The 22572-nt window shown below is 39.9% G+C and overlaps 1 long non-coding RNA gene across 5 annotated transcripts; it reads right to left on the bottom strand.

The window, feature by feature from the left end:
* Window positions 1-291: 291 nt before the first annotated feature.
* LOC137197834 (uncharacterized) lies at window positions 292-22325 on the bottom strand. 5 transcript variants are annotated; one of them, XR_010931514.1, is made up of 5 exons: window positions 22111-22325; window positions 19221-19311; window positions 4250-4367; window positions 1802-1874; window positions 292-1182 (listed from the first exon to the last, which is right to left on the bottom strand). It is a non-coding gene; the product is annotated as an uncharacterized lncRNA (long non-coding RNA). The 5 variants fall into 5 exon arrangements; XR_010931516.1 differs by lacking the exons at window positions 19221-19311; window positions 22111-22325 and adding an exon at window positions 17692-18549 and having other exon boundaries at window positions 293-1182; XR_010931517.1 differs by lacking the exons at window positions 19221-19311; window positions 22111-22325 and adding an exon at window positions 4496-8177 and having other exon boundaries at window positions 293-1182.
* Between the last annotated feature and the right edge of the window lie 247 nt (window positions 22326-22572).

Below are 22572 nucleotides of genomic sequence, written 5' to 3' on the forward strand. Positions count from 1 at the left end.
GATATCAGATTCAGACAGATATACACATTCACTGTCATCATCCGATTAGAAGAAAGTGAATTTGGCAAAAGGGTGAAGACAGTCTGTTTTCTAGCCTGATAGGAGAACTCAAGGTTTGTTTAGCCCTCATTTGTTTGTTTCCGACTCCCCTCTCAGTTATCTGTCCTTTATTGTCACACAACACTTCTTCAGAACTTCTGATGGCACGCCATTTTCACTGCCATTTAAAATCATACACACTGTCTCATACATACAAATACGCACACACATAAGGGAACACACGCATTGTTGTGTGATGAGACAGACAGACAAAGGAAAGTCACGTAAGCATGCATGCCACTCCCACCACCACCACACCACAAACACACATGTCGTTTCTACTGCAAAACACAACACACAAAACAAAACCAATTCTCATGCACACAAGCTCTCTCAATCAGCACTTGTTTCCTCCTGTCTGGTTTATTTTGCAGAAACACAAAGTCCCTTCTTTGTTTCCACCACTAGGAGTGCTGCAGCTTTGCAGAAAACCAGCACTCCCAAATGTGCCACAGCTGCTGCTGCCTCAGTGAGCTGCTGCGGAGAGAAGAAGGGGAGCTGACACCCCGTAAATGCAGACAAGCAGACACCTTCTTAATCATTCACATTGGCTTTTTTTATTAGGAAACAATTGGTTCCACATGGTACCAGACGCATAGTGAACATAGAGTATAGGCTATAATGTGGAACATAGGAGATACAGTAATGCAGACAAGTGGCTGTGGTAACACCAAAAATATGTTCACAAAGAAAAAGTGCTGCTCTTAAAATAAATCACAATTTCAGTGGCTTAGAAGACGAAATCACAAAGAGAAAAGAAAGAATAATGCATCCTCAGTCACAACACACTGCCTGAGCTTTTATGATTTTTATTACAGTCACATAATGTTTCTAATGTAAACCCTGCCTCGTTCTTTGCCAAGAAAATGATTTAATTTGCTCTTGCAAGTGCAGAGGGAGGACTATTCCACTTTTTCAACAGAAAAGTTAAACAAAACTAAAACATAAGGGGCATGAGGGGCATTCCTCCTTCCTCCTGTTGCAGCACCTCAGTCCTGTTTGTCTAGGTCACAGTCCGGGAGGGTCACGACCCTGTAAGATACACTCAGACCTGCCATACCACTGAGAAGTCAACCTGCAGGTCTGGAGAGAGAGAAAACAAGAAGGAAAACACAATTAAAACTGCCAATGCAGCACTACATGAGGTTAAACTTGGGGAGTGATTCAATTGACATTTAAAGCCATGTACACACAAACATGCATATATTCTTCATTTGCATGTGTGTTAAAGGATAATCCCAGTTTATTACCTTGTGGATCTTATTTTTTGTAGTTTTGGCCATGATAACATTATATTTACCAGGTTCATTAGTGAGATCTGGAAACAACATTGGGTTTTTTTTCCACTGATGGAAAAAAACTGGAGGGTCTATACTTGAACCGTCAATTCATATAAAGAAAAACTCTTAACTCATACTTTTTCTTGACCAGATTGAGGGTCTAAGGATGGAGGGTGTTATACTGTATGATTTACAGATTTTAAAGCCCCCTGAATTTGTGATAATTGTGAAAGCAGCCAAACATATTTGAATGAGAAAATTAAGGAAGGTAAAGGTAAAATTATTATGCAAATTGACTACAGACTGACTTCTTCGTTCAGCTTTGATGTACCGTACATGACATGGTTGTGCACACACACAGTTTTTCTTTGCAGGGACGGATTATTACTGACATCATGGGTGCAGTAGTTTTAGGATTTTACCTGCCCTCCTCGATCTCAGCAGTTTCTTCGGTGGGCACAATATTATCATAGCGAATAGAAGCAATGGCCAAACCTATGAAAATAAAATCCAGGTTGCCGTAAAAAAAAAGAATTTCCTTTAAAGCTATAATATGTAACTATTCCACATTAAAATGTCTAAAAACAACCAGACCTATGTTGTATATTTTGTTGAGTTGTGCACTTACATTATCCCAAATGTTTCCATGAATTTTCAAACCCAGAGTAATTTTAATAAAGATAACAGTGCGTTTCATTTGGTCACCCGTAAATGGCGTCATACCCCCTCTACCAAAGAGTATATGTGCAGAAGATGCATGCATCAATGTTGTGTTTGCCCGCTGCAATTGCATCTACCAAAGAATAACTTACACACCTACAAGATAACTGCGTTGTGGCTGCTTGCCACAATGGCGTCTACCAAAGAGTATACGCATACAAGATAATATGTGGGCGTTGTGGTTGTTCGACAGAAACTGTTATAAATTGACTTTTATTCAGTTTTAAGCCACATTTTTATGATAAACTTTTTAGATCTCGGTAGTTTTTAACTATATCTTTTAACCGGATGAAGGATTTTAGTCACTGGACGTCTGGATCTTAAGTTAGCAGATAACAAGCAGGGCAAAGGTTAACAGCAGCTCGGCTAGCAGCCCCTCCTGGAAGCCCAGTACATGCCGAATATTGTTGGAGAAACATTGATTTTTTACATTAAACAGCTTTATTCAGTATTTTTACTGGTTTTAATCACTGTGTACATTTGTTTTTGGAGAGTAGGAGACCTCTGCAGATAATTCGGCTCCCAGTAGAAGCCTGCTGAACGTCTGGATCTTAAGTTGTCAGAGAAACAAACTGAGCAAACGTTAGCAGCAGCTCAGCTAACAGCCCCTATCGGACGTCCAATGCCAGCTGCACAGTGTCAGAGAAACACTGATTTTTTTACGTGAAACTGCTTTATTCAGTTTTTTTGCCTGTTTTAATCACCAGGTCTCTTTGTTCTGGAGAGGAGGAGACCTCTGTGGATAATTCGGCTCCCAGTAAAAACATCCTGAATGATGAACACTGGAGTAATCTTAATACGAAGAAGCCGGTTGTTTAACAAGGAAGACATTAACTCCCATGATCCCACACCACTTCACAACGTCATCACACTCTCATTTTGTTGCTGTTTTGATTGAGAGACCCCTAGCGGCAGAAATTACATATTGTGCGTTTAAACTGCCTCTACATGTGCTTACCAGACTTTACATACGTGACCCTGCCAATTGTGGACATCACATTTGGGGACAACCCCCCCACTTGGCCACCCCTCTCTGTCCCTGCCAGTGGTCCTGCCACTGATGTTGAGCGGGTGACCTTTTCTCTCGGCTAATCCACACCAAAAAGCCCTAATTACTGCTGCTGCTCCACCAACCTCCCCTGGCCCAATAATCAATACAGCCGATTGGCCGGCGGATCACCCCGTCAGACACCAGCACTCTACATGTGACTCAGTGTGTGTGTGTGTGTGTATGTGTGAGAGAGAGAGAGTGATGTAGTGATGGCATTTTCATAGGAAGCTGTGACACCATAAGAGACAAGTGACTGAAGATATGAAAAGAGGGAACAAGAGAAAGAAAGACTAAATGAGCAACAGAAAGGTAAACAGAGGATGACAGCAAAGTAACCATCACACTAGCGCGCGCATGCACACACATACACACACACACACTTGTATACACACACACATTCCTCCCTCCAACCTGAATGTTGTGACACCAGTTGACCTTATTGAGCTGCTGTTGTGTAAAGAGTCCCTGATTAGAATATCTTCCCTTTAACCTTTAGCAGAGTGACGCGCCTCCCGAAAGCAAAGAAATAAGCCATCGGTTTATGCAGACAGGTAAATGTATTCTGTCGTTATTTCATTAAGCTGTGGCATTTCACTAAACATCCTGATTGCACTGCTGAAAATGTCGCTTTTCAACAATAATGCTTCTTTTCTTCTTTTTTTTTTTTTTTTTTTTTTGGAACATGCAGGTGTGCATTTCTGGAGATACACTATATGATGAGCTGACACTGTAGAATGTATGCTGCCCTGAGCACTCATGCTTTTATCACTGCATTTTCTCACTTGTACGTGTGTGCATAGTTGATATGTGTGCATCTGTGTGCGCAAAATGCCTGAGGAGCAACAAAAAGCCAGACACAATGTTATCAGAAAGAAAAAGGAAGTTTAATTTTAGATGCAGCTGCGTGAAGAGAGTCATATCTGTGAAAAAAAAAGGAGGCGATCTCTTTCTTCTCCTTTTCTTCCCTTTCTTTCTCTTTCTGTCACTCTTGCTGACAGTCTTTGATTGTATTAGACAAGTTAATGAAAAGCAACACAGAAAGAAACTGCCAGCCCTTCGTGCGGGCTGCACCTGCTGGAGTGTATGTCTGTGTGCATACCTGCCAGTGCATATGTCTGGCTGTCTCGTGTCCTCAGGCGTGCCAACCAGTCAACACAATGATGAGACAGCAAGAGAGTGATGAGAAACTCGTCCATACCTTCGGGGTGTGGTCCGTTCTGCAGACATGAAATAGTTATGAATATAAACTACTGTTCCCAAATGCAGTAGAAAAAAAAAGCTGAGGGGAAAAAAATTATACTTTAATAAATAAAAACATTCTGCAGTATTTTGAGACTCCACTCACATGAGCCCTTGTGACTGTCAGAAAACAGGATGTATTTTAATGAGACTTGCTGAATTACATGATTGACTAAGCACAGCCTGTGAAAATTTTGCATACCAGTCCATCAAAAAAGTTGAGACTGTTTTAGCGTTTGATTGAGCTGCGGGTACATTACATGTCATCAACTAATGATCTTAATCAGCAAATGAAATTCACACAGTTTGCCTCAAAGCGATCTAAGACATGTACCACCACAATAATGTAACCTGAGTAGTTTCAATGTACTGTACATGTGCATAAATACAGACATCTGGCCCAGTATTCCCATGAATTATGTCCATATTTGACAATTCTGCTCCTCACAATTAACACCAAATGGCCCGTGCGAATGCAGGAAGTAGTGTGCCCTTAATGTAGCAAGGCAGAAAGTAAGGGTGTGAAGGTCTGGTGTATGGGCGTGTAGCACATCTGATTTTAATGCAGGAGACTGGAGAAGACATCCTGAGCATTACAGACCTGCAGTTAATGTTTCCGTTGCCTAACTTACTTAAAAGCTTTGGCATAAAAATAAAAAAAAATGCTGTTTCTAAATGTAATTTGAGGTTTTGAGTCCTCCAATATTGACATTCTTGTCTGGTGATAGCATTGCAGGGCCTCAGTGTAGTTTGGCGTCAAGAATGAGTAATGGGACAATGATGGTGGGTTCTGACATGATAAGTAGGAACATATTTACAGTGAAAAACAAAAATTTTGATTGAACGATGGGAGGTGTTGTGTCTTGTGACTCTTGCAAAACAGCGATATTGTTTTTATCATTGGTTAATTGCAAAATCATCCTGTTATTCACATGTTTCAGCAAACAGTGAAAGGTTCTATTAAGTAGCACTTTTCCACAGGCAGTCTCTGAAGAATGTTTTTCAGTGTGGAACAGACAATAGGCATCATAGTTGCTATCTAAATAACTAATAGCTACATTTTGTTCGTCCATCACCAGCAGCTGACGAGATGACACCATCACTGTGACCTGCGGTCAGCTGTGGTTAATCTATCAGCTCTGGCTCACGACCAGGTCAGAGGGAGTCAATAACTTATAACTATCCATTGTTATGACATAGCGTATCCTATTCTCAAGGTAGGCTGACACATGAGCATAGTTTCTCTGATATGTAGCTTTGATTCTTGGTAATACAGTGCGCCGTAATTAGAGAATAGTCATCGATGATGAAATGTACATCTCAGTCCCTACCAACTTAGTGAAAGGTACTGAGTCTATAATGGCATCCACCCACAATAATAGGCATATTATATTGATTTACTATATGCGTGAGAAGGTTTGAATGAGTGCATTATATGTGTTAAAGCTCCAATAAATAACATTTTTGCTGGCCCACAGCACAAAATGGCCATAATATATCTGTGGAGGTTAATAAAGTCAATAGCAGTGATTCAATAATAGCCTTCTGGATACTGATTTCTGTCTTTCAGAATTCATTGTACAACCTTAATAACAGGTCTCAATCAATTTATATTGTAGTTCCATAGTTGCTCCAATTAAAGTTGTGACTTTCTTATTGACCCTAACAAGGAAAGGTACATTTTTGCACAACACAAAGGCATCTTCACTTTACAACAGCATCTCCTGGAACAACAGAACTTGAGCCGAACGTAGGTTTAAATAAATCCAGTTTTACCCAACTTCTCAAAAACAACACACTAGGTCAGTCCTAGAAACTGAATCACAAAGGAGCATTCAGGGACTGACTTTAAGCCCATGTTCTCTGGCTCAAGTAGATGTTTTTGTCCAATCTTGCCACTGAGTAAAATGTAGGCACAAAAGCAACAATCACAATAAGACTCAATATCCAATAAATGGAATTTTTCTCAATACTCAAATACTAAATTTTCCAGTGTAGGCTTCGTATGCAGCATTGGCTATATGTGCCGCTGCCAGCAACCTGTGTACATATATATTCAATATGTGCATGTGTGCGACTGTGAATTTGAGCGTATGATGGTGGACTGAAGACATGCAGCCCCACAGAGAGTTGCCCCAGTCAGCCTGGCCTGCTGAGTGAAACCCTGTGGTAATGTTTAGCTTAAGGGGTGAAAAAGAAGGTGAGTGGGGGGAAAGGCGGGAGGAAAGGATGAGAGGATGACAGGATTGAGGTTCTGTGGGTTGACTGAGAGTGAAGAGAGTGAAGAGGGTAGCGGTTGAAGGGAGGGAGGGATGGGTCACGGAGGAATGGCGCGGAGAGGGAGGAAAGGAAGGATGAAAGGTCCAACTGGGACGGAGCGCAGGAGAGGTCCCGCTTGGTCTCGTCAGTCAGTCGTCTCTCACTGACACCTGAACCTCCGCTGACCGGGTCGTGACTGCCTCTCTGGTACAGGAGATATCACTAGGGGGGCTGACCTTTGACCTCTCACCTCCTCATCGCCGCCACAAACCTCTCCCCGCCTCTTCAACCACCCCCTTACTCGCTACCCCGCCTTACTTTCTTTTCAGCTCTCTCCCCTCTGCCCCTTCGCCAGCAGCTTGGTTTCCAAAAGGAGTTTGAACGGTGCTTTGCTGATTGTTCATTGACCTTATCTTAATGTAAAAAAAAATGTTGCTAATGGTTACAAACAAAAAGCAATTCCAGTGAGAAATTTGATAAAAATATCAAATAAAGATATTCTATCTATGAAAACACCCCACTTCCATAACATGATTTTATGTTAGGGTGCCTAGGGCCACGTGCAGAAAGACATTAGCACTGCATGAGAAAAACTGTACTTGGGAAAGGAAACCTTTGCTGCAGCAAAATGCAACGTCATCTGGCAATGCACGGCATTGTCCAATCAAAAATGAACAAGTGCAGGTTCCTATTAGATTTCTTAGTAACATGAATTAGAGGATTCAGCTGTTTACCTGGAGACAGTTGATACAGAGCATTTTCAGACTTGTAAAATCCTTCCTCATAGTGCTACAAACCGATGTGCCCAGTGTGTGTCTTACAAGCCTTCAAACACATGAATCTATAACTCAATCCAGCCTTCCGCATTGTATCTCATTGTCTCACAGGCACCAGAAACACCACACCAGTGCAGCCCCCTGTCTTGTTTTTTAAACGCAGTGGTTTTTTTTAGTGTGAATACCACTTACACGAGCTATGCTAAGGAGTGCAGTGAAAGCTGAGTTAGCACAACATAAATTTTGTTAAGTAAGACAAGATATAATGTAAACACTTCAAACACACACACGCGCATATGAATTACACTGCCTCCACTAAATTGTTCCTCTGTGCTGTGAACTAATGGGACCTTATTCCTTCTCAAAGGCAGCCTTTACAGATGTTGAGTTTAGGCAGTTAGGACAACACACACACACACAAACTAACTAATGGGACCTTATTTCTTCTCAAAGGCAGCCTTTACAGATGTCGAGTTTAGGCGGTTTGGACAACACACACACAAGCTAACTAATGGGACCTTATTCCTTCTCAAAGGCAGCCTTTACAGATGTTGAGTTGAGGCAACACACACACACACTATCACACACAAACATGCACATATATCCCTGGAGAGCCAGGCCTAATCCCGGGTTTACATTGTTAGGACAACAGGGATAATCCTGCTAACAGGGTGTTTATCTAGAAACTGCAACCACTGAATCCTCAACACACACAGTATTGACCCAGAGAGAGAGAAATGGCAAGGGAATGAAAAGGCAAAGAATGAAAGAAAGAGAGATCAAGGACAACCAAGAAAGGAGAATGAAGAAAGTGGGAATAAAAAGGAAATGACAGTAAAAGGTTACATTGGAAGGAAGCACACAAATGGAGAGAGATGGAGGAAAGGGGGCTGGAAGAAGAAGGAAGAAGAAGGTCTGTGCTGTCAGGTATGCAGATGAGAGTCTGATGGCATCAATGCAGGAGTGGACACAGCAAGTCCCTGTGGACCACACACACTGAATGGCACACAAAAGAGCATATAAGCCGACATTAGAGATAGAAAACACGGATACATAAACAGAGCTAACATGTCAATACAATAAGCTAAGCAGGGACAGATAGAGACTTTCTGTTGTCAAACACTTTAGGAATATAAACCATAAGGAAATCTGATGACCACATTTAGAGTAACACATATAACTCATAAAATGTAAAGTGATAATCTACAAGATCTGTTTTTTTTAATTCAAATGGCATTGTCTGGGATACACGCCAGCCTCATATGACCCTGATGAAGATAAGAAGATATTTCAAATGGGTGGATGGATGAACTTTCCTGGATTTCTTCACTCTGATATCATTTGTTTGGATTTTCTGTTGAAGTTTAATATTATGTAGATGACGCTTCCTAAATTTAGTCTTGCTCATGCTAAATACTGAATTCTCACTCTCACACAAATTGTTGATGCTGCACAAAACATATCGCTTCCAGTGATCCTGAAGATGTAACCAACACTTGGTACAGCACATATGGATTGAGTGAGTGTTGACTAGAGGTAGATAGCACTCAACAGATTATGTTTAGTGATGTAAGAGCTCACTACATCTCCCCCTTGCACCTGTACTGATTGCTAGATGACAATTGTTGGCCTTGAACTGCAGTATTTTTTTCCACAGGATGCAGGACCTGTTATAACAGTTTTATTTGGTATAATAGGTTCTGCTCCCAAGGGTGCTCCGTAATTAATACAATCAACATCAATACAATCCTCAGGGAGCACAATAAATACTGCCAGTGCTACATGAAAAAGAACACAGCAGACACATATCATTGCAATATGGGATACGCAAAAAGACAAAAAAGGTGATGCTATAACCAGGTATCATAGTAAGAAATTAATACAGAAGAAAGATGGTATATTGAAGGAAGGGAATCAATTAACACAGTAATAGCCATGTCTTGCAAAAGTGACAAACAGTATAAGGAAGTAAGAGGAAGTACAAGTAGCAGTGATGTGAGGCCTTTGTTCGATTATACACACTCTGTTCACTTAATGAATTTGGTTGGTCATTATAATTGTCAGCTGATATGATTGTGTGTATGATTACAGTGTTTGGCCAGAGCTAACGCATAGTTGACAAAAGGAGGAGTTGAAAAATCAGAGAACTACAAAATCTTTTCACCTTGCTGTTAGCTTTAAGAAACTAATATAGCTCAAACAACACACCCCACAAAACACATTTCACTTAACTATAAAAATCAAACAATGGTTATTTGTGCACTGTCATTTGTTAGAAAAGCTAACTATTTGTCTAGCTGTCTACCATTTGCTGCTAGGTGCTCCTTTTTATTTCTTTTGGATTACTTTTGAGCAAACAACTTTGTGTGCTCACTGATTGCTTGCAAGACTCCCAAAAAAGAACACTATTGTAGGAGTCGTTGAAAAGAGATGAAGCTTGACTATAAAAGAGGAAATTGATATTATCTTGGCAAATAATGGGAAAAAAACGACATACAGATATTTTCAATAAATATATGTAACGTCCACACTAACGTAGGCCTTACATTCACAGTATTGTGAGTGAAATGGCTCAATAATATAGACACATTAAACCTTTCAGTAATCTCAAACTTACTGCTACTGTGCATGAACAACAGACACATTTTCCTACACATTCAAGCACACATATAGACCATTTACTTTTCCCCACAGGGGCTCGAACTTCAGTGGCTAACTGCCACTTTGGTATCTAATGCTGCCTGTCGGAATATTGTGCTGGCTGGCGTTAACTTCCTACTGGGGGAGGTTGGACAGGCAGGGGGGATATCGGCAGAACAGCGGCAAGCTTAGCATGCATGTCAGGGCCGGGGGACGCTCCCTGAGCAAAATGCCAGTCTATAGATCGCAGAGGGGACTAAAGATCACATCATCGTCCACCCGGACACGGGTGACACCGGACAGCGGACGTGGGAGAGAGGGTGGACCGAATGATCCCTGCCAGGACGAGCCGTTATAGACAGCCGCTGTCATTACAGGGCACACATGCACCCGTACGAGTGCACGAACCCCCACACACACACAGAGTAACACACACACATACACGAGCCGTGACAACGACATTATAGACAAGCGCTGTCATTAGAGGAGTCTCTGCGGAGCTCAAATGATAACGAGCAAGGCGGAGGAAGAGGAGGGGGAGGTGTTGACGAGGGAGACTGTCCAGCTGTCTGCAGGTGAGCATGTGGTGGTGGAGAGGTCAGCTCCCCGTAACACACACACACACACACACACACACACACACACACACACACACACAAACATACACACACACACACACAAGTATTCACATAAACAATGGACAAACTTGAAGCACATATGTCTGTTTTCTTGGCTGATGATGAATATTTTGCTCTCTGCTTTCACTATTTTTCTATCTTGACCAGTGTCAGACAATCTCAAGGACCTTTTACATCTTAACCTGCACTTTGAAGGTACATTAGATGGTAAGCTTTGCCTAGTTAGCTCAATTTATTGAAATTTAGGATCAGCTGTCTCCCAAAAACTGGAAAATACACTAATAAAACTTTTTAAAGACCAATGGCTGGTCAAATCAATGACACATAAGAACAAACGGCACACACAGGACTTTTTGAATCATACCTCACCAGCAGTGAAATGCTCCCCTCATATTTGTAAATGGTAGCAGACAAAATCTTTCAATATATGGCGTTCAAATACAATGATACCACAAACATCAGCCTAAAAAAAGACTAGAAATTTGACAACTCTGACACAGTATTGTATAGTGTTATACTAAATTGCATTATATTGTACAGGTGCACGGTCAACAATTAACAGGTAAGTTAATGTATTTCACAGTCCTGTGCCCTCTCAGTGTTGATTTCCAATTAAAAATGTTTTCAAAGATGTCTGATTCTTTTACATTTCTTCGGAAACAGCATGAGGTTGCCCATGATGCTAAATAGGGTGATCAGTTCTTCTAGAATGAGTCATTTGTCTGTAATGATGCCGGGTAATTATGATTTCTTCAGTGTTACCATGTGAACATTAGTGTGGGAAAGTTGGTGTGCTTTGATCAGTTATGCTGCTACGTGACACATTTCCTTTAAGCATGTCAACATGTTATTGAAGATTTCTTCTAAAGAAAAGCTTGGCATATTGTTCATTTGTTTGTTTCTGAGAGATAATGTTAGAATTTAAAGAGCATCACTCATGTTGCATCAAACATGACTTTAATTAATAGTGAAGGGCGGCTGAGAGAGCTCACTGCACTGCAACTTAAGAAAACACGGGCAAATAGACAAAGTAAAAGCAAATAGAGAAGAGACGATGCATATATCACATTGAAGTCCTCCAAATACTCCAGAGATTTATGTTGTCTCAATTCACATAGTTCCATATATGCTATTTTGAGTGCATAAGTGCACTCACATTGACAAGTACGGCAAAATGTAGTGCACTATGAGTACCCGGATGATGCACTCATGACGTTCAAAAAGTTGAGTGTGGAACGCTGGACACTTCTCATCCTCAGTGGTCGCCATCTTGGCTACATAGAGGAAGGGGAGGGACCACCTACCTTGCAGAGATTTTAAAGTAGACTCAAGGCTGTTTTAATTTTCGCTGTAGGACTGTTAATATGCCACTTTATTAAGTTTTAATATTTTCCAGGCAATAAAGTAACCATGTAGATTCCTAATATGCGGTCAGTTTATCCAAATATTGCCTGCTTGTAAATCTGCTGCAATGTTTCCGGACATGTGAGGAGCCACAGCTCACCCAGTGAGACCAGCCAGTCATCTCGCAGCAGCAGCCTGAGCCCTGCGTCTTCATTCCAAGGAGAACATAATCCAATGAACTCATGCAGTTCTTTGTTAATTTACTGCTGACTCTAATGTCTCTCTAGTATTTTGATATATGATATAATTTATTTTAGGAAGATAAATGTTGGTCTCACAGGTGAAATTTAAGAATTGTAGTTGCCACATTAGTTTGAATGTAAAGTGAAGCTTCATGTTTTTACTGGACAGAACAACAGCGCTGCCTCTGGGACTCTATATATACAGATATCACCACATTTCAATAAATATAAATGTATTAAAATGAACAGATCAGTCTATCTCAAATTTCATCTTCGTATCTTCATATTTTATGAAGCTACATAACAGTTTGGATTTTTATTATAGCTACATTACAGACTGAATAACATAATTTACCGCATCTCTCCGTCAATGAGGTTATTTTTTGTGAGAAAAAAGTGTTAATGGAGCTTTGAGTTGAGATTATTTTGTGACTGTATGGTAGTGTTGTAGCTGAGTTGGTGGTGTCAGCAAGTACGCGGCTGTTCCAACTGCAGAATGATGACACAAAGCACATTCATTTTCAGTAAAATTCAACTGAATTGAAGTCAAGTGAAATTTTGGTGGGCAACAATTGCGACTCAGCAGCCACACATTTCTCCGTTCTCTATTTCTTTGTTTAGCATCTTCAGGTTAGGCTAACCCATTGTTGCTAACTTTGGCACTAACCACCTTCACTTTTCTAGCACTTGGGGAAACAACAGACATGACTTTTCTTGGTCTTGACAAGCTGCAGCATTTTTTTACTGACACACTGGAGTCTGTACTGCACATTTACTGCCAGACTGATAATTTACTGCTAACTTTTTCCTCTGCTCCGTGTCACTTTTCTGCTGCTCGCTCTTTCACTCAACCACTCATTCACCTGCTATGCCACATTTTACGCACTATCGTATTCCTTAAAAGGAGCTATGCTACCAAGAGTTTCCTAGGCAATGATACAGAGGTTAACTCACGTTTCAAAACAGTGCTGCACAGAGGCTCCCGAATGCTACTGATTTCCAAATGAATGGATATTTGGCGTTATTTTTGGCATTAAAAAATATGTTTTGGCCTGGTGGAGGTTCTCATTGGCCTGGCGGGCCTATTAAAGGGGAAACACTGCAAATAATATCTGTAGTGTAGACTTTGAAGGAATTAAATAAAAGGTATTACGTTTATTTTCCTTGTTTGTGTTAACATGCTTGGTCAATAAAGCTGATTCTGATACATCACAAAGTTTTAGCCATGACAGTAGACGATGCTTCAGATATGGATGTTGCTGCAAAGAAGCTACAAATTCTAAAACGTGGATGCTTCACACACATCTTCAACCCAGCAGTGTCACCAATTCAGTATCTGACTAAATGTGAAATATGGTCACAATCGCCCCTTCTGTTCCTGAGTTATGGCGCTGAATAATGGCCAGAAAAGTGTTTCCGTAGAACATTCTGGTGTCACAGTGAAGCTGACCTTTTGGATATAAAATGTCATCACTTCATCATTTCATCCTATTAGACATTTGTGTGAAACTTTGTAATAATTAGCATATGAATTCTTGAGTTAAGGCCAAAAACGTGTTTTGTGAGGTCACAGTGACCTTGACCTTTGACCACCAAAATCAAATCAGTTCATCCTTGAGTCCAAGTGGGTGTTTGTGCCATATTTGAAGAAATTCCCTCTAGGCACTCCTGAGATATCACATTCATAAGAGAAATGGGACATACGTACGTACGGACAACCCGAAAAACATAATGCCTCCAGCCACGGCTGTGGCCAGCATGGAGGCATAAAAACAATGGTCAAAAATCAAGGCAGCGGACGTGTCAAATAAACACTGGATCCTACCTTTCCCATAATGCAAATCAAGAGCGTCTTTCGTTAGACCCTTCCCATCCCCTAAATGCCCACTTCTTTCAAACCCAACATCTCCGGTTTGTAATGCAGGCTTTCTGTTAAACTCAAGTCCAAACCAAGGTAACCTAGATGGCAATTTCTTGGCTTGGAGCAGTTGCCAGGCCACCAGCCTGGACTCAAGGCAGTTACTAGTCATGGCCAAGAAATAAGCATCTAACTATCCTTAAAACAGCAAATTGTTGTTTTTGCACTTCAGTTTTTGTACATAATAAACAAACAAGATATTATGTGTTAATTAGTGAGCTTCAGACGTGCTGGCATTTTGTTACCTTTACATACAGCCAGTCTAGCTGTTTAAACCAGTCTTTGTGCTAAGCTAACAACCTTATATTTACCAGGTAAATGTATCAATGTTCCCACCCAAGTTTCCACCAGAAAGTAAGTAAGTGTTGTTTCCAAAATGTCAAACTATTCCTTTATGTTGCACTGTGTTGAGCTCTTTCAGTCACTGTAATAGTATTAGTAACGATAATAAAAGTAGCACAGTGCAGAAACATGACAGAGTACGAAAAGAAAACAAAAACTAAAAAGATTGCCACTTTTACAACATCATGGCTTACTTAGGATAATGTCTGCTTGCACAACAGTGGCCTTCTCTGTCAGTGTCTCAACTCCAACAATGTGATAAGAAGCTTTTATCTAGTATGTTTACACAGCCATAAACATACAGTATCTCGCAGATTTTTACTCAGAATCAATTTGTCTTGCTTAGCTTACTGTTACCAGTGTTGGAGATTCAAATCTAGACTGCTCTTTGCCTAAAGGGGACAGGCAGCCTAATAGTGCATAGTTTCACTGCGGCTCTGACTCCCACAGTGTGATGTGCTTCAGGGCGTGTACAAACGAGAGGCTTAGAGTTACACTAAGCCTTACATCTGTCACTGAAACATCTCCGTCATTCTTTACAATAACAAGCTGCTGTATTAACGCTGCCTGTTTTAAAATCCATGCTGGCTTTACAGCTGTGTGTAATTTCTGGCATCAAAACACTCAAAATAAAATGCACTGAAGCAGTCATGTAATTGGGATCAGCAAACTTGACTTTGCTTTTAATGGGGACTGCTCATCTGATGTCTCAAAAATTATGTTAATTTCGATTAATGCTATTGACACCATAAATGCTCTAACACATGAGTACAAAAACTGGATGAGAAAGATATATTAACAAATCTAACAACTGTGTCAAATTTTGCTTAGAATATCCAAATTTCGAGATGTGACCTGGTCTGCTAATTCTTGTCAGCAACCATCAAAGAGGTCGAGCGCTCCATTTTGTGTCAGTTAACGCACAAATTGCTCACTAATTCCTCCCAGATTGTGTTTCCAGTGGTCTTCTGTCACAACGCGCGTGAGCCCCATTGCTCTTATGGAGAGGACTAACAGGTGGTTCTCAGGTAAAGCGGTGTCAGGTGAGCTCAAACGTCCCGACAATCACTGCACCCACCCTCTCCCCCCGCAGCAGAATCCAACGCTCACACATCTACAAACCCTCCTTGACATGGAGACGTTTAATCTGAGGTGCTGAAACCTCTCTTCCGCCCTGGAGCTGTGTGTGTTTGTATCTGTGTGTGAAAGTAGCGACTGTGTCTCTCTCTGTGATATGTTGGCAATTATCTCCTTGAGGCCATTTTAGCACGTGCTACTTCACCTGTCTAGTTATTCATGAGACCAAAGGCTCAGGTCCTTGATATCAAAGGCTCAATCAACAAGGCTTGGCTCAGGCTACACTCGCTTATTGACAAGCACTCAGGAAAAGCTGTTGAGTATGTTGCTGGCTATGCAGTTTAGAGTTAGGGATTATGTTTTAGCTTTGTGCGTTAATCGTAAATCTTTGGCTCGGTAAGAAAATTACAAGCATAACCAAAGGCACAACTGTGAATAAAAAATACAACATATACTGTACAAAACAATTGGCTCTTTTTTGTCTAAGCTTGACAAAGAAAAAATACAGTTTTGTAAGCAAGTTTTTAACATATTCATGATGATTTAAGGCACACCGAGATACTGAAGAAAAAAAATGTTGGTATTATCTGAGTGTGAAAAAAATATGAGACAATGAAAGATAAATGTCACATTCCTTTTTGTTATTAGCCAAAGAAGGATAACAAAACAGTAATTCTACTTGTTTGCAGTCTTACTAGGATTTCTATTACTGAATTTCTAAATTTTAAAAGGACAGACTGCTGTGAGATACGTTAGCTTTGTGTTGCATTAGCAGGGGTGAGAGGTTAGCCTCCACCAAAGGGAGAGAAATGCACCTCAGAAAACTCAAAAGTTGTTTTAGCTGTTTCAGACAATGTCTTTTTAGATGCTAGCTAGCCAAAGGTTTAGCTTACATTCATTTGATTATCCTTTACTTTATGGTTGAACTCTGGGACTGAAAGCAGGCAATTACTGGAGCTAAGCTAACGTTAGCTGCTGATAGTCATTAAATGTTTCCTAACCAAAAGCTGTCAGCTTGATAAACCACAATGTCTTGATTTCTATTTCCTCACTTGTTAAATGAGGAAAATGTGGCATGTGGGTGTGGAGGAATTTGAGTTTTTAAAAGGCACCTTTGATGGAGATTTGCTGCATAATTAAAGTAATGTAACATGTAGCCTAACATGACTAATTATTTTTCTGTTTAGTTATTAGTAATCACTTTTTCAATTAATTGTATGTCATAGATAATTTATTACATTTTTCAAATAACTTGCCTAACACTGTTGTAAATACAGTAGGTATGAATAATTATTGATATGTTTTAAACTGGATGTCATCAGTTATTATGCAGAAATGTTTTTAGCTTTACAGAGCTGTCAAAGAGAGGATGCATTAAGCATAAAATGATATTTTCTTTGATCTGTGCTAAATTTAAGACATCAAATCCTCTGTGTTTGTGGTTAAATTGCTCTTACAGCATTAAATTTGTGGGGACATTTGCTGAAATCTCCTAACATACTGAGGAGCCAGAATCCTGTATATTCAATTAATAGCAGAATGTAAAAATGTATTGATAAAAAAAAACTGCTTAAATTGTATAAAATGTAGAAAACATTTATATTTTTGGCCATACTTTAATAAAGCTGGATCACATAATTAATTTTCTGAACAATTTGAATATTTTGTTTTTCAATATGGATTGTTTTGTTCCACAATCAAAATTTCATTCACTCAAAAGCCTAAAAATGCTTGTGCATTTTTTTCTAATTATCCTATCATCCTTTCCAGTTAATGTTAATGAAGGAAAATGAAAAATGTCTTTTACTGGATTTTGTGAAAATATAGTGAAAACTAATACTTTGTTCATTCGGTGTCACTTTCCCTGATCCAGGTCTGTCTTGTTCATGTATAGCTATTCTAACCTACACAGCTCTTCAGTCAGGATGTTTGTCAGTGGTTATTCCTGTCTGAGAGCTGTGTGTGTGTGTTTGTGTGTGTGTGTGTGTGTGTGTGTCCATGAGCGAGAGAGAGAGAGAGAGAGAGAGACAGGATGAACAGCCTGTCCGTCAGGTGTTGGTACTCACATTAGTCACGTAAAAAACAAAGGATTCTGGGAAGCGACGATGGCCAACACAAAGAGCATCCAGACTCCACTGAGTGTCACCCGATCCCTTCTATATGTGTGTGTGTGTGTGTGTGTGTGTGTGTGTGGGTAGATAAGTGTGTGTGGGTGTCTCTGTGTGTATGTATATGGTGGGGGGCTTTCTTTAGGGGGTGAGGGCGCCTCATTGGCTGCCATGCTGGGGTCAAGCTGAGGTCATGACATGTGTGATGGATGGACTTCTGTCTCTAGACCACTGCCCTTCTCCCAATCCTCTCTCCTCCTCTGGGCCTCAGACCTGCTAAAGCGTACAGGCTGTGCTCTCCTCTGTTCACATCTCTTTGTGTCACTCCGTTTGGCTGAGTAGGACTGCTTCAGACAGACAAAAGGAGCTCAAAGAAAACTGCAGACAACTCTTTGAGGTGAGTTCTGCGAAGCTGTGGACGTGCAGCGCTAGACTCAGCCTCTAACTACCACCTAACCTCTGCTTTTCCTCACACTAAAAACCCACAAAACACCTCGCTGTTTCTCTCTGCTTTACTGTCTCATATCCCAGCTACCATTGTCTAACCAGCATTACGGACATACATAGATGCAGCAAGACAAACAACTACATGATGTCATTTCTGCTCTCCTTCCCCTCCTTCTCTTCCTCCATCATACTGTCAATCCCTCCATTGGCTCTGTCCCTTTATCGGCACATGGAGACGCACATCTGTCGATGGAGGAATTCATTTTGGCTGCCAATCACAACAGCGGAGTGGTCAATGAGCGCAGATGTGCCAATACCTCGACTACCCTGATGAGTGACTTCTGTCTGTCTGCGTCTCTGTTGTTCTGCACTTTCTGTCTGCTGCTGTGTGATCACTAAAAGCCAGAGAGTCAGTTTGTCTGTCCAACTCTTTTGTTTTGATTTTTACTTTGCCAAAGTGTGTTTGTTTGCGTGTCCAGGGCAGAGTACCATGGGTGACCAAAAACAAACCAAAGATCTATGCGTGAAAGCACAGTTGGATCGGTGCAGGTGTATGCAAAGCCCTCTGTCACAACAGAGGCCCCGATCACACACTGACTGTAGTTGTGTTCATATCCCTGCACCTTTCATTTGCATAGGACACACATGATTTCTCCATTACACTGGAGAAACGAGGCGTATCCACAAAAAGCTTTGGTTATTATGATTTCATGGCAATGCCAAATGGATATGTACCATGGGTGGCACAATGACCCAGGCCCCTGAACTTCTGTGTGTAAAAGCTTTTTTCTTTCTTGGTTGTTTTTTTTTATAGCCCTTCCCTCTGTCTTTTGTACACACACACACACACACACACACACACACACACACACACACACACACACACACACACACACACACACACGGACACGGACACACACACACACAAAGGCAGAGGAATCCCTTTAACACTGCAGGGGTGACATATTTTGAAATGTATTTCCTCTCTGTTTCTGTGTGTGTGTGTGTGTGTGTGTGTGTGGTGGTGTTGAGACAAATACCTGTACACTCTCAAGTGTTGGGCGATGAGTCTTGTTGTCAACTGTGCTTCCTCTTAGTGTCTCACAAATCTTCTTTCTGTGTCCACTGATACTGTTGAGGGAGGGAAAAGGAGTCACATTATCAAAGGCTGCTTATTCTTTAGCTGCTTTAATTCAGCCTAAATGAACACATACATCGTGAAATATCTGAGTGAAGGATTTGCAAGGGATTCCCAAAGTCTTTATCATTTATGCCCAGACAGTAAACACCCTGCATGAGATGTGAGGAAGTAAAATGTTTCTGACATCCTACAAAATATACAGGTTATGATTAAGATATTATTAGTATGTTATTTAATCTTGTATTACAATAGAGGCCCATTAAGACGTGGAGAATAAAAACATTATAAAATTCTAGATAAATCGAAATCCCCTTATAAATATCTAAATCAGATTACATTTGCGTAAAAATATCGAAACAAGCGTAAGAAATCTTAATTATAAACAAAACTGAGATATAAAACTGTGCTTTTTTTCCAAGACATATTTTCCTATTTACAAGTTGATATTTAAAATGAATGCTTCTAAATAAGGCCATGTGACGACCTTTTTTCTTGTTAGGCTATCCGAGATTTTTTATTATTATTATTATTATTAAATATAATATATAAATAAGCTATATTTATATTTGATCTGAAATCTTCAATTGATTTAAATATTTTAACTGGTCAACACTTTTAATTTTATAGGAAGTAATGCAGCCTACATGCATCATTTGAGGATTTTTATAAAGTTTCAAAATCGGACTTTTTTACCCAACTGTTTTATTTTAGAATACTCGATTTAGAAAATAGTTTAATAGAAATAGTTTACCTTTATGTCAACGAAACAGCCTGAAAAATCACCCCTGTGTTATAGTAGCTTTAAAGGCTTATACAGTAAGCTCATTTGGCTAATCAATGTCAAAAAGTCATTTTTTCATATGGCGACTTCCAATCATTTCTATGGCACAAATGTCTGGTTGGCACAAGGCGAACGTCTATTTTACAACACATCAAGGACTCGTAAATGAGTTCTCCGTCTAATTTCTGCGTCACCTCCTTAAGTCAAAAGCTTTAGCCGTCTATTCCTCCTTCACAAAGCCTTAATGGTTTGCGTCAAACATCTGTCATCGTCCATGTGTTTATCTGAGGGCCCTAATGGGAACCATCAGCCGCGCAGGGCCAGATTCTGGCGGTCGGACAAGTGGAAACGTTCTGATAGACCATTTTTTACGACGTTGAGGTCGTTTTTAGCATTTAGCAACGAGTCTGAAGGTGTTTTGGTCAAACAGGCCGTCGGAGCTGGACTGTGACTTCGTTGTTGAGGTGCTTGTTTGCCCAGTGTGGTCTGTAAACTCTTGTTTAGGCTTGGGTGGTGCTGTGACAACAAACTCCAACTGTGACCGAGGTTTGACCCCGAGCTTTCTTTTGAGGATCAGCTGCGTTTCTAATTCACTCAGTGTGGCTCCTGCGTGCGAGCAGGGGCCTGGAGGGAGCTTGGTAGAGCTTAGAATCCCCACAGGCCGGGGTCCGGGGACACCCAAGGGTCCTTGAGGAGGTATATTGGGGTCTCCAGAAACACAGAGATATGCTTTAATTTTAGAAGCATTTATTTTATCCAATAATACACAGAAATTAGCCAAAAAAGAGGGTTCAAATCCTGTAAGAGAAACTTAACTTTCTTCGCCTAGCTATTCTCTACTACGTCTGTTTTATCTCATTAATATTTAAATTGATTAAACGTCTAAAATCTTATCAGCTTTAAGGACACATATGGCAACATTAAATTAACTTGGGATCTGTGGCCAAATTAGTTATTTGCCAAAATGTTCCCTATTACAGGAAAATTCGTAATTGCAGGCAAAATAGAAAGACACCAGATGTCTTAAGAATTAACATAGAAATATGATAAAAGTCAGGCTGCTGATTAAGATTTTTGTTGAGGGTCGTAAACATTACTTTTTAAAATTAATTGTATCACATATCAAATATGGATTTTTCCAAAGACACCAGTCTAAACTCGTGTTATTAGAATAGGCTAATAATTAGTATTATTATTCTGAGTTTAAATAACTTATTTACTTGTTTGTCATCTTTATAAGTCATCAACATGAAAAATAAAATGTCGCTTAAAAGTTGTTAAAATTTGAACAAAATCTACTTGGATTAGTTTTGACTGACTTTTAAATCCTCATTGTTAAAATATGTGTGTACACATAACAGTTCAAAATCATAATTTATTTTTCATACAGCCTCGTAAATATATTCCATGTATCACTTCTTTGGCTACGCTAAACTCTCACAATAGCTCTACTGAAGTTTCGAAAAGTGTTAAATGCTTAAAATCAGGAGTATTTGTATAATGGGTAACAACTAAATGCGTTTCGATATGCCTTAAAAATATTCAGACGAGTATTACCAATCTCCTATAAAAATGGTAATATATAGTGTAACTAACGAAGGTAGTAAATAGTGTAACATATTAATAATTTGAATTGTTGCCAAACTTTTGTTAAAAATAAAATTGTAGTAATTTATTAAAATAAAAGAATTCATAATCTGACAGATAAAGTACATAAAGTTTCTTTAGACGTTTTTTTTTTTCAGGAATATAAAAACAGAATCTTTGACCTCATTCACATCCAGATTGTCCTGACAAACACAAACAGGCCCCTGAGCAACACCCTATGCTTAACTATTTATACCGAAACAACTCCTCTGTTAACAAAATGAGGGTGTCTGCAGTCACCAAACTAACGTTGTCTCTGCCCTGAAATGTAAGAAAACACCCAATACAAAGTAAAAACAATAGAAAACATACATTAACGAGAGCTGAAATGAATAAAAGAGAGGTTGCCTACATAACTTACTCTCCTTTTCCATGTTTGTTGTAGCTGAATTAGTGTGAGCAGCCTGTGCTGCAGCCTCAGCAGGTCTCCACAGCTCCAACAGAACAGTTCCTGCAGGTGGATCCCAGGTAAAGGTGAACGTCGCCCATTAATCATGGTTCTTTCGGCGTTTTTGCCCTTTTATGGTAGGATGGACTCGCATCCTGCACACCAGGAATTAAAACAGCAGAGGAATCAGGAAACCCCTTCTAGCGTGAATATGGGACAAAGGCTGACTTAAAGAAAGCATGTAAACCACATTTTCAGTTCAGACACACTTGTATATATATTAATAGTATATATATATATATATTTCCACTTGTAATGTAAATAGATTTTAAAAGACAATATGATGGATATTCACTTATTTACACTTATATTAATTGTCCTAAACAGCTGATTTATGAATAAGGCGTAAAAAAATTAAATAATTTTAAATAATAG

This window comes from Thunnus thynnus, chromosome 15 (assembly GCF_963924715.1).
Source record: "Thunnus thynnus chromosome 15, fThuThy2.1, whole genome shotgun sequence".
In the NCBI taxonomy this organism is placed as follows: Eukaryota; Metazoa; Chordata; class Actinopteri; order Scombriformes; family Scombridae; genus Thunnus; species Thunnus thynnus.